We start from the raw sequence: 6754 nt of genomic DNA on the forward strand, positions 1-6754 counted from the left end.
TTTAAGCAGAGAGGAGACATGATCAGATTCGTCTAGAAATGTGGCGGGGTGGCTTAAGAATGTTAGGTGGCAGAATAGCCTATTGAAAGACTAGCTGTGTCTTGCTTTCTCCATTGCAGGCTCCTTGGTAAAGAATGAAAGGTATTTCCACCCCTCTTCCACCTCACTCCCTCACCAGGAGGGGAGCCAAGCCACTGTATCTGTGAGGCCTGGGCTTTCCTTACCCAAAGGGGGAACCGACAATGTTTTTGTGTATCTTAAGGCAAAGGAAGAAGTTGCCAGGCTGGACTGCCTCTTTGCTTTAGAAGGCCTGGGTCCAGCCAGGGAGTATCTGTGCTGAGAAGTGAGGCACTAGACCCAGAGAGGTTTGGGCATGAGTGGGGACTTCCAGACAGTCTGAGAATAGCTGTGAACCCAGGGGAGGGAGGAAATCTCATGGCTACTCTGCTGCCAAGGAGCCTGTCAGTCTCCTCGGCCCAGGCGCTGACGCTCAGGAAGATCCTTGGGGCTGGTACCGAAGGTGGCCGACCCCTTTGTACTGACGGGATATACCCAGAGCGAGCTCTGACCTGGGACTCGGGATCCAGGCCCACCACAAACCACGGTGTGAGATGAAGCCCATCCCAAGGGCTGTCAAGCTTCATCTCCCTCATTCGTAAAATCAGTGCTTTGTGGGGGGCGCCTGGGTGGCTCAGTTGCTGAAGTGTCTGTCTTCGGCTCAGGCCATGATCTCGCGGTTCGTGAGTTCGAGCCCCGCGTCGGGCTCTGTGCCAACAGCTCAGAGCCTGGAGCCTGTTTCGGATTCTGTGTCTCCCTCTCTCTCTGTCCCTCCCCCATTCATGCTCTTTCTCTCTTTCTCAAAAATAAATAAACGTTAAAACAATTTTTTTAATTAATTTTAATTAAATTAATTAAATTAAATTGTATTTAATTGATTAATTAATTTAATTTTTAAAAAAATTTTTTTAAGTGCTTTGGACTCAGCGAGACGCACGGCTCCTACTGGCCTGCACATTCCGTGAGGCCGAAGGACACCCTTGAGCGGCCAAACGGAGCATAATGCCTTGTCACAGCACAGTGACAGGCACACAGAGCAGCTGGGGAAGTGGCCAGAACCCCTGGAGGTCTTCAAGGAGGGATTCCTTAGAGATGGGGTTTTGGGGCCCAGCATCAGACCCTGTAGCCGGGGCGCAGGGGTGCTAGAGTGCCTGGGTCCGGGGGTCCCAAGTTGAGCAGGTGCAGCCGCTCTCAGTGGGGCTGACATCAGCAAGACAGAGGACCAACGTCTCAAAGCTCGTCTCCAAAGTGCTGAAAAGACCTCCAGGTTTATATAAGGCAAGTACGGGGCAAAGGTCCGTGGGTTCCGTAGGTGGGCAATAAAGGTCAGGTGGATCATTGCCTTGGGGTCTTGCTGCCATGGGGTAGTCATTATTGCTTGAGGGGGTAGTTTCAGCTTCACCCTCAGGGTCTTTTGCCTGAGGTAAGAGAGAAACGGGAAAGAAGAACTCAATCGGTTAGAAAGCACAGACCGAGGTCCAAATGGAGGTCATCAAGTCGTGTTTCAGCCCCTGGGTTGCGCGAAAATCGAGAGCAGCAGCCGTTTTCCCCGCCTCACGTCCAGGCCCTGGCCTGGGTGGAGGACGCCGCCTGGCCCCGGGCAGGGGTCCAAGGGACAGGGTGCCCGCTTGCTGACCGGCCCAGAAAGCAGACCAAGGTTTCCACTCCTCACTCCGCACTCCTAGCCTTTTCTCTGTGGCTGCACACGAGCTTCCTGCTACTCTCAGGGACACCCTCACAATAAAAAGGCCCTTTCAGAAGCTGTGGCTCATTTTCCATTCTCTGTCTCCAACCAATTCTCCTCTCTCTTCCTACTCTATTATCCGCAAGTCTTTGCTTTCCTGATTGCTGAATTCATCTTTCCTGATTGCCTTCCCCAAGGGACCGGACTCCCCTTGAGAGAAAAGAGAATGTGTGACCAGTGACCTGATGCCCTGGAGGGTGGGAAGGGAAGCCGTTAATGGCAAGGGAAACATAACTAACTTTACTGAGCAAACTAAGGGTCAGGCTCTACACATAGGAGAGTCATTTGAGGGGCTGTTACCCCCATTTTACAGATGAGGAAACTGAGACCAAAGAGTACGATCACTTGCCCAAGATCACAAAAGCAGCATGTAGGGAGGGAAAAAATATTTTCCTCTGTCCACCTGGGGTTCTCCAGCTGTGGCCCTGTAATTAGACTGACCACAGACAGGTTAACAAGATAAAACAGAAATGTATTAATGTGTGCTTCATCCCACGTATACATGGGAGCTCCCAATAGTGAGTAATCCCCCAAGGGGCAGATAGACTTGAACTCCTGTTCCGTCTTAGACTACATAAAGGAAAAGGGGGCTTTGGGGCCGGGGTGGCAAGTTGTGGGGAGGTAACCGGAAAAAATGGGGGGTATAGGAGTTGTTTAGTAGGGCTGGGTATGCAGATATAAGTCAGGACCTGTTCCACTAATAAGAGTTGTGAAAAGTCTGGGGCACCTGGGTGGCTCAGTGGGTTAAGCGTCCGACTTCGGCTCAGGTCATGATCCTGTGGTTCACGGGTGGTTCACGGGTTCGAGTCCCGCGTCGGGCTCTGTGCTGACAGCTCGGAGCCTGGAGCCGGCTTCGTGGATTCTGTGTTTCCCTCTCTCTCTACCCCTCCCCCGCTCGTACTCTGTCTCTCTCTCTCTCTCTCTCTCTCTCTCTCTCTCTCTCAAAAATAAATAAAACATTAAAAAAAAATTTTTTTTTTAATTTTTTTTTTCAACGTTTTTTATTTATTTTTGGGACAGAGAGAGACAGAGCATGAACGGGGGAGGGGCAGAGAGAGAGGGAGACACAGAATCGGAAGCAGGCCCCAGGCTCCGAGCCATCAGCCCAGAGCCTGACGCGGGGCTCGAACTCACGGACCGCGAGATCGTGACCTGGCTGAAGTCGGACGCTTAACCGACTGCGCCACCCAGGCGCCCCCCAAAAAATTTTTTTTTAAAGTTGTGAAGAGTCTCCTCTTCCAGGTACAGGAGAGACACTTTTCCAAATGGAAATTTCCTTGATTGATGTCAATTCCCTCTACAAAAGGAAAGCTCGTTCCCTGTTATAGAGCTTTCCCTATACCTGCTGGCTCTCCATGGCCTTTAGCTCTAAATAACCCATGCGCTAAGGAGACATACTTTGGGGGGGGGGGGGGCGTAGTCAAGTAATGTTAGCATTTAAGTCCAAATGTCTTTGGCTTTCTTTGTATTTCCCTTCCCAGTTTTCCCCCAAGACGTTCACTGAGCATCTATTTTGTGCCAAACACCGTACTGTGGACCGGAGAGCCAAAGGTGGATGATGCCATGTGCAGCCTTCAGACGCTGTGGTCCCGATGGGGGACAGACCCGGAGACAAAGTGTGGTGAGTGGCAGATGGGGACGTGTGCCATGTCCTACAGGACCTCAGAGCAGGGCAGGCTAAGCAAGGCTTTGTTGGGGCGGGGAGGGCATCCCAGGGGAGTTCCAGAGGATGGGTCCCCGTCTATCAGGCAGAGGTGAAGGTGAGCAGGGGTGAAGGGACCAGGGCACGAAAGCATGGGCTGTCATACCTTTGCACCTCCAGAGCAGGGGATGCTTCCTGCTGGCATCCACGGATGCCAGGATTGCTGTGAAGGTCAGGGTCGTGCCCTTCCTCCCTCCCAGGGCCCCTTTCCAAGGGGCCTGGGTCAGGGACTCTGCCCCGAAGCCTGGCTTCCTGGGGGATGGCTCCGCCAGTGCCTGAGGCCCTCCCGACAGCCACAGCCCCCTCCCTCAGCCGGATCTTCAGTTTAGCTAAGCTGCTGGGTCCCTTTGGGTTCGATACCATCTAATTGGTTGTGGCTAATCCCATATTAACTCTCCTCGCAGAAGCTAGAGGGCCTCTCCCCACCCTCCATCACGTCCCAGCCCCTCCAGAAGCTTCTGTTATCATGTTTATGAGCCTCCACCACCACAGACAGGCAAATTTGCATATAAATAACCTGCCAGCACAGAAGGCTGCAAGAGGCACCTGGTAACGACTCTGTTTATTACTCTGGAGAGAGAAGGGGAGCAGGAAGGCCTTGTGCTGGGTGGCCCAGTCGGGATGGTTACATTTCCACCTGCTGATTAGCTGAGAAAGAGTCTGTGACCCTCAACTGCGGAGGAGGAACAAACATAAAGCCTCTCAGTTCCTCCCCTTTGGGAAACCCTATACCAGCCTACGTGTCACCTGAGATGGTAGGACCCACCTTCGTCACCAAGGCTGGCCCTGCCTGAGCACCGAGTCGGGTAGGCAGGTAAGGCCCTGGGCTCGGTGCAGTTGGATGATGTGATGCAAAAGGGAGATGGGTCGCGTCCTCAAACAACTGTGTGTTGCAGAGGACATGTCACAGACCTAGCCGGGGACACCGACCAGACAAAAACTTGGAGATGCGGTCTGTGCGTAGCGTGGCGCAGCCTGAAGGTGCTGGCGGGGGTCTTGTTTTGATATTTGCAGGGGGAGGAGCACGTGGGCTGGTTCTTGAAGAAAACCTAGACCTTGCCTGGGTGGAGACCCGAAGAGGATACATTCCCAGCCAGAAGGAATGAAGTGAGTGAAAGCACTTGAAAATAATACAAGGCTGAGTGGATTATCTGCGGGGCAGGGGACAGAAAGGAATAGGGAGATAAATTGGAAGAAGGGCAGAAGTTATGCTGGTGGGGGGAGTGGTACATGACTAAGTTGTGACTTCACCTCTTAGACCTCAAAGGTTTTTGAAGACAGGGGTGATGTCAGTTGCGGGGGGGGGGGGCAGCTCTGCGGGCTAAAGCAGTAGTTGCTAAAACCTCCCCCCAAATGTGGGATGGCCTAACAGTTACCTAAGAAGGCAGGGAGGGATCACCCTTCGCTGGGGTCAGATACCTGTTCACACACCAGCAAAGCTTAATTCAGAATAGACCACGCCCCCTGAGACCAGGAACCTGAACATCCATGAGCATCCAGTCTTAGGGGTGAGAGGCACACCTTCAAAGTACAGGGAATCTATGACTGGAAAGGCAAAGGGACTGTAGGGGAAGTGAAATTAAAAAAAAAAAAAATCTCCCAACCCAGAAAACCTCCACCAAGGTAGAGGGAACAGTGTTCTTATCGAATATGCATTAAACCAGAAGGCAATGGGCATCACCGCTTATCACGTACGAGAATTCAAAGACAGAATGTTCCTTTATCAATGTAAATTTTCTTGACAAAAGAGCCATTTATGCTCTGATTTTAGAGGTTTTCCCCGCATCTGCTGTTCCTCTGTGGCCTTCCGCTCAAAACAATCCACTTGCCAAAGGGGCATACTTTGGGGTGGCTTATTCTGGTCCCCTTCGGTAGCCAAGTGGCCACAACCCATTATCTACATACATACCCCTTGTTTATACACCATGATCGACGAGAACTCATCCTCATATAAGAGGTGTTGATAGCGCCATTTGTCACACATCCTGCTTTTACCTGGTAACTGGGCGACCATCTGTGTTAGTTTATTGGCTTTATCCAGAGGAAAAACAAACGCAGAATTTGCAACGGGAGGTAGTTTTGCAAACGGGAGCAAGGCACCCACCGAAGTTAGGCTCCTACCCTCCCACGGGAACCGAGAGTGATGTGCCCTCTCTCTCTTGATGTTTGCATTTCAAAAAGATGGCTCTTGGGTCTTTGAGGAAATGCCTGAGCTCTGGGACCAGCAGGAGACTCATCTAGCCGTTATAAAGATTTCCAAACATTTGAAAAGGACACAGGAAAAAACTCCGAAAGAAAAGGGAGAGGAGGAAGAAGTCTTCTCCTTATTTTCAACCGGGGCAATTAAGTCTCTTATTTTAATTCTTGCCCTTCCAGGACAAACAGGTTCCTGAGAGTAGCTGGGTCCTCCTGGGAGAAGTACCGACCATATTGCCAGACCTATTGGAATCCCACCTCTGCCTCGTGCCAGCTGGTGGACAAGTCAACTCTCCTCCGCAGGTCGGTTGGCTCACCTTTGAAATGCAGATTAGAATTGCCACCTCCCGGGGTCGTCAGGAATAAATGAGGTACTATCGTAAAGTCACCTGGAGCACATGGGGCATGGTGAAATACTCACCTTTGAAATTAAAGTGTATGCTGCCGTGAGGGTTGGAAGGGCAGGATGAAGAGTCGTTCACCAAATCCCAAAGCACCGAACACGAGGGGATTCCTTTAACGCGCACATCAGATGGGTACGGAGCAGATCAAGGGGAACGCTCCTCTGAGCAGCTGGCCATAAATTCAGGGAGCTCATTCCCCGAAGAGATGTCACAGTCTGAAAACATAAATAGGTTAAGGGAGGGTGTAGGCCACTCATGAGTGCCATCTCCAAAGGGGCTGTTAGGGAAGTGGCAGGAGTTGGGGCACGCTCCTAACTTTGAGGTTGACAGCTTCTAGGGTAAAGCCTTTCCCATAAAGTGGTCTTGGCAGCTCTGTCACAGGGAAGCTCTGCCAGACAGATGTATCGCGGGTTCGGACTTAGAGGATAATTCTTCTATTTCTGTGCTCCACGGCCCACGGGTCGCCCAAATCCCCCAGAATGACAGGCTGCCCTGGCAGTGGCACCGTCCCTGTGGCTCCCTTGCCATTTCTGCCACAAAGCCCGCCGTGGGACACCTGCCCACCTGTGCTCCAGAAGGGCCACGTCCCTTGAGATGGGGGAAGGAGGGCACAACACAGCCACCGTGGTCAAATTTCGTGTCCCTCTGAAC

At 51.9% G+C, this 6754-nt stretch overlaps 1 long non-coding RNA gene across 1 annotated transcript; it reads right to left on the reverse strand.

Annotated features, from left to right (window-relative positions):
• Positions 1 to 979: 979 nt before the first annotated feature.
• Positions 980 to 6754, reverse strand: LOC122200645. The gene is made up of 3 exons (XR_006193880.1): positions 6668 to 6754; positions 6121 to 6318; positions 980 to 1475 (listed from the first exon to the last, which is right to left on the reverse strand). It is a non-coding gene; the product is annotated as an uncharacterized LOC122200645 (long non-coding RNA).

Source organism: Panthera leo, chromosome D1 (assembly GCF_018350215.1).
Source record: "Panthera leo isolate Ple1 chromosome D1, P.leo_Ple1_pat1.1, whole genome shotgun sequence".
Taxonomy (NCBI): Eukaryota; Metazoa; Chordata; class Mammalia; order Carnivora; family Felidae; genus Panthera; species Panthera leo.